The 14,694-nt window shown below is 35.9% G+C and overlaps 1 protein-coding gene across 1 annotated transcript in view; it reads left to right on the top strand.

The window, feature by feature from the left end:
• ARAP2 (ArfGAP with RhoGAP domain, ankyrin repeat and PH domain 2) overlaps positions 1–14,694 on the top strand; it is a 271,367-nt gene that overhangs the window by 26,058 nt on the left and 230,615 nt on the right. Inside the window, exons 4-8 of the mRNA XM_077177631.1 lie at positions 309–376; positions 1,791–1,888; positions 3,245–3,327; positions 4,030–4,105; positions 7,684–7,800. The gene's annotated coding sequence lies outside the window, so the exon portion shown is untranslated. The remainder of the gene's footprint in view (positions 1–308; positions 377–1,790; positions 1,889–3,244; positions 3,328–4,029; positions 4,106–7,683; positions 7,801–14,694) is intronic.

Below are 14,694 nucleotides of genomic sequence, written 5' to 3' on the forward strand. Positions count from 1 at the left end.
ATTTAATAATATTTCCACTAGAAAATAAATGGGATCAGACTTTGGAAAGATAGAATTAGACTTCAGAAAACTCCTGTTATTCTGACTTTCTGAAACAGCACTTTGATAATCATTCAATATGATTTTCTCACTATTTTGGTCTATTTTTGTCTTGAAATTCTGTGGAATTTAAATATGTGTAGCAAAGGACCTATTTATTTTTTTTTTGGTATAAAAGTGGCACAGTGTGGTCCAAGACAGTGAGCTATTGGTGAGAAAAAGTGGAAATTAGGGTCCCAGTTCTCACTGACTTTCTCACTGACTTTTAGGATCGGCAGGGTAATCACTGAACAGTCACAAGGAACCAGAGAAAATACTTCACTCTTTGCTGCCTCAGGTTTGTTTGAAGAAGCTGATTGCTAAAATGTTCTTGGTCCTCCTGCTGCCTCTGGCCCCCGAAGAATGGAACAGAGCAGGTCTCAGCTGTCTGTCCATGGGGTGGGGTGTGAGGCTCTGAGAAGCTGTAGGACCTCAGCTTTCTCAATCTAAAGGAGGGCATCAGCTTTTATAGTTTCTGCTCTCTCTTTCCAAAAGTCTATTTCTGCAAGTCACACATCCCAGAAGGAAATAGTCTTAACACTATGTTTTAACTTAGATTTTTTTTTTCTACTATTTTCCTCTGGATTTAGTAAGTAATACAGGAAATTACTTACTTTTAAAAACTTTTATTTTTTTTACAAGTATTGGTTGCTTGATGGCAGGACTCTTTTTCTTAGGATTCTTTCCTTTCCCTTGATCTACAGTGGATATAAACTTCAGTGTATTGAGATGCTTTGTAGATAGCAGGACTCAAGCTAGCATGTGACTAGAAAAACAATATACCGACAGATGGGTCCATTAATCTTTCAGTAAAGTCTACTGACACTATTGTCATCTGTACTTTACTTGATAGAAGTGACAAGGTGTTGAAACACAGGAGAAAAGCTGCTGCGCTAAATTTTATGCTTTTCTAGCTACAATAAGACCAATAAAAATATTATCATAAAAATGGCCAGAATAAATCTGTTTTGGTAGAAAGTGTTACGGATTTTCAGAGTGAAATTGGAAGCAATTGCAAGTGTATTGAGAGAACGTACACCAATAAAAGAGCCATTTTTTGATCTGGCTACTTATAAGGTTAACATTTCAACCAGAGAACATATAAAGATCAAAGTTTTGTGTTTCCATGTGTTGAATAGTAGATAATATTCTATCTTGGAAACATTGTTTTGAAGATTTTAATTTTCTAGTATAACAGAAATCCATGTCAGAAGATGTAAGAGGTATGTTGATTCTCTTGGTAGGGTTTTTTTTATGAGTAAGCTGGTCTGAGAATATAGGTGCATCTCAAAAATAGAATAGAAAATATGTGTTGGAAGTAACTTTTCAGATACTGGCCTTGATCAACCCAGATGCACATAGCACTCTGCATCATGTTAGCACTGCATTCCCTGTAACATCTTGATGTTTTGTGATTTCCTATGGTGCAGTTGGCTTGCAAATTTAGGAAAGGTCATTCATAATTTCTTTATATAGCATAAAATAAGCAAGTTCTTTATGAATTCCCTATACTTCTGCTGCAGGAGGAAAACCACTGTTATCATACAGGACAAGATTGCCATCTGAAAAAAAACTGACTTTTTTAAGGTCAGGACTAGAATATATTCTAGTTTTAAACTATTGATGAAACTGTACTTGTTAGCAAGCTAATGTTTTTAGACTAGTGCAAAAAATGTTTTCAGTAATTAAAAATGTATTCTTTATTCACACAGGGAATTTCTACTACCCAATATCAAAGACAAAATGTAAGTTGCTCATTTGCACTCTGGGGACACCGTAGTCCAGCTCGCAATCTTTCTCCTTGATACAGGTAGGAGTTCCTCTTCCATAGAGAAGCAGGTGCATGCTGTCAATTATTCTTGTCTTTATTTCCCCATGGAATGCTTGCTGTCTTATTAAGACTAATTGTTGGGTAGCTGAAAGCAACTGCAGGGCTGCAAGATTGTGCACTGAGATAGTTAACCTTCTGTTTTCTAGACATTTTCATTCATCACCATGACTTGTTACATACTTGTGAACACCAAATTCTGCCCAAAATGTGGCTTTGTACAGAAAGAGTACAAAGCTCTTGAAGTGTCTTTCCTGTTATTCTGACTTTCTGAAATAATGGAAGGAAATACAACAAAATGAAAATCCTTTTTAGTGTCAGTGTTCTCCTTGAAAAACATCCCCAAATGTTATTGAAGGTCACTCTGCTTTTGAATGTGTTACTTCTCACTAAATAATAAAGTCTGTGTGAGCATAATATAAATTGGATTACCACTTCATGCAGTGCTATACATGAAAATGCATTACTTTTCCTTCATCTGGAAGCTTTCTTGACTTCAGAAATAATAAACATTTCTTAGAAATAATTAACATAATAACATATATATATTATATATGTTATTTTATATATATATATATATAACATTTATATATATATATATTAACATAATAAACATTTTTTAGAAATATTTTTCAGAAATAATAAACATTTTTAAATAGATATCTGTGTTCATTTTTGGGCACCACAATTTAAGAAGGATATCAAGCTATTGGAGAATGTCCAAAGCACAGAAGGATGATGAAAGGTGTGGGGGGGAAGCCATGTGAGGCGTGGCTGGGGTCACTCGGTCTGTTCAGCCTGGAGAGGAGGACACTGAGGGAGACCTCACTGCAGGCTACAGCCTCCTCATGAGGGGAGGAGGAGGAGGCAGACACTGATCTCTTCTGTGTAGTGACCAGAGACAGGACCTGAGGGAACGGCCTGGAGTTGTGTCGGGAGGTTTAGGTTGGATATTAGGAAAAGGTTTTTCACCATGAGGGTGGCTGAGCACTGGATCAGGTTCCTTACAGAAGTGGTGATGGCACCGAGCCTGACAGAGTTCAAGGAGTGTTATACAGCACTTTCAGGGATGTGGTGTGAGTCCTGGGGGTGTCCTGAAGGGCCAGGAGTTGGACTCGATGATCCTTGTTGGGTCCCTTCCAACACAGGATATTCTGTGATTCTATGATTTCTGCTCTGAAAGTTGCTTAAACAAAATGTTTCATTAAAGGTATAATTTTTTGAAAAGTTTTTTTTCTATTTTATTCCTAATGCACACCTAACACTCATGCACAGACACAAATTTTTAATATGAAAAAAAGTTTTGTATTCTTTTTTTTGTTTTCTCCCTGCTTCTAGGGAATTTCTGCCCATGATGTCAACAGCAAAATTATGATTGATTGAGCCTCCATTATTCTGTTGGTGTATTCTACTGCTGTGAGGTGTGTATGTACCTGACTAATTGATTCATTTGTAGTCTTATGATTCCATGACTTAGAAAAGAAACCTAGCAATGTGAAAAGAGCAGAACTTTTTCAATATCTTCCAGTGTTGAAAAAGTTTTATTTATTTTATTTTTATTTTCTTGGGTTTGTTTGAGTAAACTATAAACAGAGTATTACCATTGCTCTAGTGTCATTGAGAAGAGGTTTTGCACTCAGGCTCATCACACTGGACTCTGAAATGATAACAGATGTGCATCCACCCAGGAAATTACCGTTTTCAATAAGAACCAGGGCAGCAAATGGATTTTCATGCATGGAAAAATAATGTAATAAACTGAGCAAGACCCTGGCTTGATGAATTATATAGTCATAGAAGGGAAAAAATACAATTTGTTTAAATTTCTGAAACGTCAATAGAGCTATAAAACAGGAACACTTTCTACTCCAAGTAATAAAATAACAAGCAGAGGCTTACCAAGTAAATACATTTATGAGTCTGAAGCTTCACACTATTTTTATGTATTTCCCTACAGACAATTTTATCTTTTTCTGTCAAGTACTGAAAATAGTTAGGAAATATTAGGTGCACTTTTATATTTTTATGATACAGTGCTCTTTCTCAGGGGACTCATGATGGTAGGAAGAAGGAAAATCATATTCATTCCTTTATAAATCTTTCTATTCCCTAATTCCTTACAGAAGTAAATGAAAAATTCTTCACTGAAGTCCAAGGCTGTCATACAGACCTTGAGGATGGAAAAGAAACAGGAGCATTGTGAGTGAAAATGAATCTAAGTCTGAACAAAGAAAACATCAGAAAAACTGTTTATCAAAATCAAAATTTTTAAAAAGTGTTTTAAAATTAATTGAAAGAAACAAATGGTTATTCAGAGTTATAGAATCAAATATTATAAATATTTAGAAGCAAATATAATCTATTCTATTACATTATAAATATAATATTATAGCTGAATGGAGCAATATCAATAATAAAAATAACAACAATAATAATAATTTGATAATATCTTATATGTAGTATAAAGATAATGTATTTACAGAACTGAAGAATTGGATTTGGAGGGACCTTAAAGATTATCTAGTTACAGCCCCCCTGTTGTGTGCAGTGATACCTTCCATTAGACCAGGTTACTCAAGCCCCATCCAACCTGTTCCAGTGCTTTACCATCCTCACATCCTCACAGTACAGAATAATGAACATATTTGTGTCCCCTTTTTCCCCCCCATGAAAAACTGATTTCTACCTTACTCATGAGGCTTGTAGTACCACTTTTGCTATGGCAATTCCCTGTTCTTTTAGTGCCTTGCTAATTCTGTTGGAAAAATGCTAATGACTATATAAAGCACCTCGTTAAACCTTGAATCTCCACTGACTGCTAAATAAACAATTTCCTTTCTTTGCTCTTAGAATGCACACAACATCACCTCACGGGTTTCTCACTTCTGTTATTTTCTTTACTGCCCAAACCTTCTTTGCATGCATCCAAGGGGATCTCTCTCCCTTCCATCCATCTCAGAACTCACATACATTGCTGTTCTTAGGTGTTGTTGTGGTTTGACCATGACTGAGTGACTGGTATGCACCAAAGCATTTATCACTTCCCTCCTCATCTGGGCAGCAGACAGAAAATACAATGAAAGGGTCATGGGTTGAGATAAGGGCAGGGAGGAATAAATAAAATAATGTTTTGCCCACCAATGGGCAAAACAGACAACTTAGGGAAATCAGTTGAATTTATCACCAATCAAAATCAGAGCAGGATTATGAGAAGTAAAAGAACTCCTAGAACACCTTGCTCCCTCTATTTCCCTCTTTCCTGGGCTTAATTTTATTGCCAGTTCTCTGCCTCCTCTCCATCATTAACCTGGGGAGATGGGGAATGGGGGTTATGGTCAGTTCATCACATGGTTTTTTTGCTGCTCCTTCCCATTCATGAAGAAAAGTCCTTCCCTTGCCCCAGTGTGGGGTCCTTCCCAACTTCTTCAGTGTGAGTCGTTCCCATGGGCTGCCCTTGTTCATTAACTCCTCCTTCCACAGGCTGAAATCTTCAGGAACAGCACAGTGCACGAGTTACAGTAACTATGACCCTGAGTGAGGTCACAAATTTTATTTATTATTGATAAACTGATAAAAATGTGTTATCTGCTTCACAGTCTATAAATCAAGTCTTCTGCTTCAGGGATTTTATAGTCTCCTCTATTAGTTGTTTTTTGAAGGGAATTGCAGGAAAGGCTCTGCAAGTTTTTTCTCACCTTGTGTTTCTAAACAAAGTACAATGTCATTCTTTTGTTGTCCAGTGAGTAACCTGAGGCATGTTGTCTGATGTTAGTACTCACAGCTACTGGTAGAGATTGCCTGGGAGGTGAGTATGATCCCAGGAAGGGCAAGGTGGCAGAATCAGACTCTGCCTTCCATTTGCCATGCTGATCTGCATTATGCGTGCCAGCCAAGAAGGGACCAATACTTCACTTACATAAAGTAAAATCTGTAGAAAGGAAAGAGCAAAAGTAATTCCTTTTAAAAACATTGCATTGCTGTTTTAGCATTTCATAATCAATTCATGAATTAGCTGAGTCACACAGACAATCAATTATGCTAAGTACATTTATTAGAAGCTGCCACACCTAAAATAATCACCTTGATGGCTTTGCCATAATTTAAACCCAAGTATTAAAGCAAAATGCATTAAAACCATCTATCATGAAGCTTAATCAATCACACTTTGGAGCTCTAGGTTTGCTAATTCATGCACTTGGGACACTACTAAAAATTAATGGCAAGATAGAGAATACACGTTATGAATGCAGCCTTTAGTGTGTTTGCCAAAGCAATAACTGTAATGGAGGTCAGAAGATTAGACATTGCTTTAAAAAGTTGATGTCTATTTACTCTAACTTAATTGAATGAAACATTGAGTGACTTAATGGATATCACATACTCCATAAGTAAAAAAGGAATGAAACATAATTTATCTCGCAGAAGTTGCTCAGCAATTTGCAGAATTTATAAATATCATATGATTAGAAGGTGAAAAATGAATAATAATTTAAGTAGCCAGAAATACAAAAAAGTAGGGAAAAAATTAATTTTTTTAATTTTAAAATGTTGATTTAAACTCAAGAAAGGTCCACATTGTACATTCATAACTTTTCAAAAATTTGCACAGAGGAAAAAAAAATTAAAGTAGAATTCTTAAAAATTCTTAATTGTTTGAGTCCTCTTCAGAAAGACTTTTATTGAAGAAAAAAAATCTTTACCATTTAAACAAATTATGTATTACATTTAACCACATAAAAAAATGATGGTGGAAAAAAGTTGAGCATGAAATATGAATGCTTGATGCAGCTCAGCAACTGCAAATGAAGGAGTCATTGACAGAGAGCAATCTATGTGCCATAAAGATGCTGAAAAATTAATAGATATACCAGCATTTAGTTTGGGACAAATAAGGAATCCATTACACTGGATAATTTAAATTTAGCAGTTTTCTGCAAGAAATCTTTACAACATAATGTCTGTGCTGTATCCTGCCTCTGATGAGAAAGACAACAAATAGAATCTGAATTTATGTCTTATTTTTACTAGTATGTTATTTCTGATAACATTAAAGTTTCCAAAAAGGAATTTTGAATTTAGATCAAAATCCACCAAATGGTTGTTAGATTTTTGACTAATTTCCTTCACCACCCTCTGTAACTTTGTATCATTCTCTTTGTTTTCCTAACTTTTATAATTTTTGTACAAAACACTTCTCTCTGCCTTCCACTGTCATTTGTTCCCTTCATCAGTCATGGGTCAGAGCTAAGTAATTTCTGTGCAGCTCTACTTAAAATATTGTTTTTAATATAAATTTGTGTACTAGGATATGCGTAAGTAAACCATGCTCCAAAATGTCTATTTCTTGTGTGGCCAGGCTACTTTTTGGTCATCAAGCAAACATCTGGCTGTTTACATGAAGGGAGCATCCTTGGATAATTTGGTTTTTCTGTAGCACCTTGAGGGGGCTAACTGTGCAAATAAAACTGAAAGTTGTAATGGAATTTTTTACATGAGTTTACCTATTTAAATGGACCTTTACATGACCTGTGCTACAATGAAACAGTGTGTTCCTTCCTTGCAGTTACCTTTGTGGACATTTTAGATAAACTCCCAGCAGCTGTGTTTCCATGGTGATTGAATATTGCTTATTGCTTCAAAGGCAGTAATACTTAAAGTTTTCTAAAATCCATTGGATTTTATTTGAAGTGCTCTAAAACACAGTAAAAATGTAGAGACTTGAAAGACACAGACCTGATGCATGGGCACCTGCTCGATGTTCATCTGGTTTATTCCAGGGAGCAAGAGGCAATAAAGGAAGGCTGAACACTGAGGAAGTGTTTCAAACTGTGTTGTTTTCCCTGCTGATTCAGTGGGCCCACCCTCAGCACTGTTCTCCATGTCCAAAAAAGGAGGTGGGTCTGCAGCTTTCCATTTGCCCTCCCACATGTGCTGCTTTAGGGTGATGTGTTTTATCAGCACCAGTTCTGGGCAGGGAAATATCAGGCAAGTGATCTTGAACCTGATTTTTTATGGACGCTCTATAATAACTCAGGTTAAAAAAATCTGACTTAAAATTTTCATATTTCTGGTGAACCAGTCTTTCTGCTGGTACCAGGCTCAATTCAAACCCTGGTGCTGTGTGTATCTTGACAGCTAGCCTACATTGTGCACAGATTGCTATTAATTGTGCTGTTAATTATAACAGTTAGCTGGTGTTCTACACAGGCTGTATGATTTCACTTTTGAAGTACAGGGCTGCTTTTTTCCCGTACTAAATTTCAAATGATAGCATGTTAATGATGTGTTGCAAGAATGGCAACAGATTTTATAAATAAATGATGTAACTTGAGCTGGTGCTGTTTCTTTCCCAAAAACCTGTTAGCTTGATCCATACCTGTATCAGATGTGAGAATTCATCTAGCTTTGCATGTTTTCATTTAGATAATCAGCTTCTATTGTCCTTAATCTGTTTTTAAGGGGTGCCCTAATTTTTATCTTTTAATTCCTCACAAGAGAGGGCTTTACATAAACCCACAGCAACAAATGGTAAGAGTATAAGTAGGTCTGTCTTATTTGTACTCTGTCTTGATCTTTTTTTGGTGGTAAAAGGGTGACTGAAAGCATTTTGCACTTAAGTGTGTATTGCTATGCTACAATAGTGTAGCACTGAGAATTGTTAGGGAATGGTACTTTAAATTGATGAGCTGTAGGGAAGGTGTCATGCCTGTTTAAATGTTAGATATTTTTGAAAAATAAATTCTGCTTTCTGCTTAGGAGCTGAATTTGACACCTTTTTCACAGCCTTCCTTCACTCCCTATTCCTTGTTTTTTGTGGTAAAGAAGAAGTTTTATTTGACCATATTTGAATTACTCTGTGTTCACACGCATCTTTCGGCAGTCTTTTATCCAATCAATATTTTGGATAAAGATTGATGGCAAAGCACTCAAGAGAGCAATTTCTGTACTCTAACTGGAAACACATTTGAAAAAAGTCATGTCAATTGGCTGCACCTGAGCCCAGAAACAGAGCAACAAGCAAATAAAAGGGTGAAATATTTAAGTTTAAAAGATCCATGAAATGGAAGACACACCACCTTAAAAGTGGAAATAATGGTGCTTCCTGAACTTAAAATGGATCACTTGAACTGCAACAAAGACTCTAAGACTTGTGTGGCCTTTCTGGAAGAGCTGGCTGAGCTACTCCTCTAAGTTTGGAAAAAGAACAGCACATAACTGGAATCAAATTTGAGAACTGATTTTGTTGAAAAATACTGACATAAAGGGAGGATTTTCTGTCACTAACCATTGAGCAGTTGGTAATCCTGACCACTGTAGCATGGTTTAATGCATTTCTTAAGGGCAAAAATGACCTCTCTTCTGCTTTCTTGAGCAAGCTGCCATTTTAATTGCCTCTTTCAGCCCTGCAACTTTTTTCTTGCTTAATCTCTGTCCATGATTTTAATCAGCCATCTGTCACCAGAGGTGCTTTACCCCATGTTATATCTATGAACTTCATTGTAACTGAAGAGAAGACAATACCAAAAAACCCATCTGAAACAAAAAGTAATGAAAGAACATTGAAATAAAAATACATACAGCTCTGTAGGATACCCAAATAGGTTCATTTTGTAGAAATCAGTTGTTTGTTGAGGACTGAACTTAGCTTCTGAAATTCTTCCTAGTCAACATCCATTTCTGCCTTTATGAAACATAGAAGAAGACATAATGGTTGTAAACAAATCTATTTCAAGTGAATAGGGATTTGTGCAACCAAGATGGTATTCTTTAGAATCCAATTTTTGAGAATATTTTAGCAGAAAATTCAGAGCCAGAGTGTGTTTGTATTTATGAGTACGCTTAGAGCAATGAAAGCAAATATTTTCCAAGGCCTTATAAGAGTGGCACTCAGCAGCTCACTCTGTTTGATTTACACAGGGTGAGCTCCAGTATGTCAGGTACTATTGTGTGGTACATTTCTGGCAAATGCTGGCATAGCTGTAAGGGCTACTGCTGTATCCAGTTTTGTTCTAACTGCAACACAAGTCTTGGTGCTTCCAGGCATTACTGTTTTCTAAGTTAAAAATTTAATTTGCTAACAAGAGATATATACTCTATGGAATAGTATCTGGTAAGGTTAGTTTAACTGTTTATGAGGTGCTAGAAGTTCTAAAATATTTTTATTTTTTAATGGAAAAATACAAAGAGGAAAACAAAAAATAGCACTTTTATTGTTTTAGTTCTTTTTAAGATATTAATTTTAAACTTTTAAAAAAGTATAAAGACAGAACAGTATAAATACTGCACAATTTTTCCTCCTTTAATAATCCAAGGACTAAAGTAGTAGGACTAAAATCTCATTTGTTGATTCAATAAATATTAGTTACAGATATTGAAAATTACAGATATATGAGAACTAAATGCAGGCTTTATTTAACAGGACTGCTGCCAAACAACACAAAATATTTCTGTTGAACTAAAAAGAGAAATTGTTGTTTCATTTTTAACAACATAAAGATGGATTTTTTTTAATCTATCTAAAGTCAAGTATTAGTGATAGTAAGTTTCTTGATCTGAAGGTGAACTGATTGATTACATTAGCACAGGATTAAATTAGTCTGATGTATGCAATAATGAGGTTTATGTAATTGATATTTGTTACATAAATTGCAAGATACTTTTTTGATTTAGGACTAAAGACAGAATCATCATCTTAAGTTGTCCAGGTCTGAGGTGACAGATCAATGTAATTAATCTGTGTGGTGATTGTCTCAGAGGATAGAGCCTGAAAATGTTCCTGGATCCACCAGGTAAAATAATGAGGAGAGTCTGGGAAATAACCAACGGCAGAAACAAATTCTGCAGGAGCTGAAAAACCACAGAACAGCTTAGAGTAGATCATTGTACATCTGCCAAGTGATGGACTGATACGAGAGCAGACCTACCTAATTAGTAAAGCCTTCATCCTTCCCATCTGGAGATTTAACTCTGGTGTGTGCACAAGGTGGTCTTTATTAATCATGAATTTAAAAAAATGCCTATGACTCCTAGGCAACATTTTCAGTAGCTGAGCCAAAACAGTTTCCTTTGGCTAAAGAGTATCAATGCCATACAGTGACTCAGGCTTGTTTTTGGCTATTCCACATAAGCTGAATTATGGAAAAAATTAGAAAATGCAGACATGAAAGTCATAGTTTTCACAGCTGTCAGATACATATTTTATATTGCAAGACATATGCAATAAGAGCTGGTTTTAAAACCCAGTTTCTATAGTGGCTAAGTGGTTCCAAGTGGCTTCTCCAGCAATAGTTATTTTAATGTCTGTATCCAAAACTGTGGTCCTGAGGGCTTCTCTTTCCAGTTATTTGCTAGGCAGTGCACAGGTAAGAGTTTCAACGCAGAATTGAGGTGGATTTTTTTTTGGACACATCAATGAACAACTCTGTCTGAGTTAAACATCTGTTTCACAGCTAACCTGACCTGAGATAAAAACCAAAACATTTTCTGCATAGGGCCCAGCAGGTGGTAGTCCCACAAAGCACAGCCACAGGAGAATGGCTATCTTATTTCTTATCAAGTGTGAGAAAGGTATAGAAGACTAAATTTCTTTTTCTGATGGGGACTCAGATCCAGCTCTTTCATTGACACAGTGACATTTTCTATCAAATGCTGAAACATTCATCATGCCAAGAGAAAGTGTAAGACAACGTGCTGAAAATGTACACAGGATGATAAAGAATGTAGGGTTCAGGCCTTGCAAGATATTTCCGTAATTTATTGGGGGGGAGGCGAGGGGGCATTTGCATTTGATCTACTACTGAGCCATTAATTAAAATACAAAAACTTTGAAGAGGGACTGATAATCACAACTCATTAACCTCCTATTTTTTTTCTTCATTTTTTGTTAAAACACTTTGATATGCCCCCTTTGACAGCCTGGGTGATTAGAGCGGTCTCTGTCAAGGTGAGACGTTCAAGTCTAGATGGTAGGAAGAGATTCATGATTACTTCCACAAATGTTAGAGGTATCACAAAACAACAGTGGTATGTGGTATAAAAGCTTCTGATGGTGTTACATATTTCACAGTCTTTCAGGAGTTTTAAATTCACCTTTGAAGTGATAAAAAGATAGGTGGATGAAGAATAAAAGGGGAGGACAGAGAAAGAATTTAAAGTGTTAAGTGATTATCTGACAGAAAAACTGAGATTTTTTCAATATTCCGTATCAAGAAAACCATATCTTATAATTTGAAAACCTTTTTTCTCCCCATTTTCACTTATTGAACTTTCAAAAGTAGAAGTGTTGTTGTTGCTAAAGGATAAAACTAAAATATAAGGGTGATATTTTATAACTCTCCTTTCCACCAGAACAAAAAGTACAAATTCAACATCCCACTAATGGGTTCCCTTTTAAGTTGTTGGTCAGAAAAATGTGAATGCTCTCTTTGGATAGACTGGTAATAAAAATGACAAAAATCAAACTGAAGCACAGAAATAATGTTTTGAGATCAAAGCTAAAAAAAGCAAAAGCTGGGTCTAAAAGCTCAACATCACACAAACAAGTGAAAGATGTAATTATGCACAGATTGAGAGAGATTGCATTAATGAGACCTTATATTGTAAAGTTACAGTGTCACACCACTTTTTCTCACTGACATTGTACTTTCTGAATATAATACTTTCTATTTGATAATGATAAACTTTTCCATTTGTTGAGGGCAGTCTGACTTGAATACTGAATTCCTGTTCTTTAAAATTAGCTTGTGATTGTCTTGTCTTATTTGGTATCAGTGGAGGAACATATTTTCACTCTTGAATTTTTACTTCTCCTCATAATTTATCAGATAATACTCTTTCCTCACACCTTATAAAATTCTATAAAATTCATTATAAAATGAAATTACCTATTTTCCTCTTGACCCTGTTGTCATGCCTTATTCCAGAATAGGCAACATGTGAAGCCTTTCTCCTTCACTCAAATCTGTGACTTTTATTCCAGAAGACTATCTTCTCCACTTTTGTGCTGTTGAAAGCATCTCTAAATTTGTTTCACTTACTTCTGCTGAGCACTTAGTTCTTGCCAATGTTTCTTTATTGCCAGGTTCAATTGTCTTTCTCTGACTTCCCTTCAGACCCCAATGTTAAACCTCTCTGGTTCCAAGTCAATTCTGCTAACATTGCAGATGGAATCACAGTTCACTCCCCACTTTTACTCATCCTAGAAGAACCATTATACTGAAAAGTAGGACCTTGTCCCAGGAGGTGAAAGTTGAGTTTAATCTTTCATGTGAAGGACTGTTGCTTTTGCAGATTTTACTCACATTGATAGGTACTTATTCCCACAAAGACTCAGGGACATCCTTGTGCCACCTGATTGATTATATTTATTTTTTTCCCCTGCACCTTCCCTTCCCCTTTCTCATACTACAGAAGACATTATTCTTTTTACATCTTTTTTCCCAGCATCTTGCAAAACTGTGAACCTCCAAGATTCTAAGTTTTGTCTTCATATTGCTACTGTATGTCATTTGCAAAAGATGTCTTTCTCAACAATTCATTCTTTTTTGCTGATAGAGTCATGTCCATGCATTCTGTCTCCATGTTGCAAAACCTTTTCTGGGTTGGTTCATAAGGCCACGCTCTGTTGAGGAAGTTTTGAAACATATTTATGATTTTCAGAAATAAAGATCAACTCTTGTACTCTCTGATCAACTCTAACTCTTTTCTCCAGCTCTTATTGAGGATATTTGCTGTTTTGAGACAGAAACAGCCCTTTGGAAAGTACACTTTAAATATGAGTAGCATAGCCTTATATAGCCACTGTATTTTTCCTCATGGAAAGCAGCATTTTATTCAATATATATAATTTCTTACATGACAGTTATTCATAGAAATATTAATTAGAAAAAATTATTCTCATGCAAAGTAAACCATTTAAGGAAAGTAAAACGATATAAATACATCAAGCTCAGATTTCAACTTAGCTCAGCAAATTCAGTGTGTGGAAGAAGGAGTCATCTGTGCTTTAGCTGAGACAGAAGGCTTCATGGCTGCTTCCTTTAAGAAAGGTCCTTTGAGCATTTGATTGTTCTCTTAGAGGCTAGGAAGTGATTGACCTGTATAAGGAATGATGGGTCCAACCAGGCAAATTGCTCCTCTGGGTCTCCTTGTCTTGCCACCTTTTATCTTTCTTTCTGCTTTTGTAAGGTCCTTTGAATAATGTTTGCCTTGTAGGCACAGGTGCATGGCTTTGCCCATGCTGCTCCTATCCAAGCTGTGATTTTGTCCTGGAAGGCACTATCAGCTGCAAGAACCATATGCTCAGGTGCAGGTCACTCATGTTCACTGGATCCTGAAACCTCTTGACCTATGCTAGTGAAAAAATCTCAGATTTGATATGCTTTAGCGGGTGTTCCTTCTCCCTTTTCTTCTTCCTTTGTTCAGTTTGAAAGCCGTGGTGGGTAATGTATCAGTAGCATCTTTCAGGTCTTCTAGTATATGGTCAAACAATGAGACTTTGAGTAAAATCCCAGAAGGGTGCATGCTGAGAGTTGTCAATTTAGGCATTAGTGGTAGAGTAATAAACAAGCAGGGAGTACTGAAAAGCTAGATTAGTTGGTCATCAGCATGAAAATAAACTCACAATGTTTTTTATCCATTCTATGTAAGCAATTATTTTATAAGTCTTAGGATAGATTCTAGGACATTAGCTTGTTGTTTTGTTTATCATTTGCTACAAATCTATCTGCTGTGTTCTGACAAGAGATAATGGTATATGACTCATCTATTTCTGGAAATGTGTCTTCAGT

This window comes from Agelaius phoeniceus, chromosome 4 (genome assembly GCF_051311805.1).
Source record: "Agelaius phoeniceus isolate bAgePho1 chromosome 4, bAgePho1.hap1, whole genome shotgun sequence".
In the NCBI taxonomy this organism is placed as follows: Eukaryota; Metazoa; Chordata; class Aves; order Passeriformes; family Icteridae; genus Agelaius; species Agelaius phoeniceus.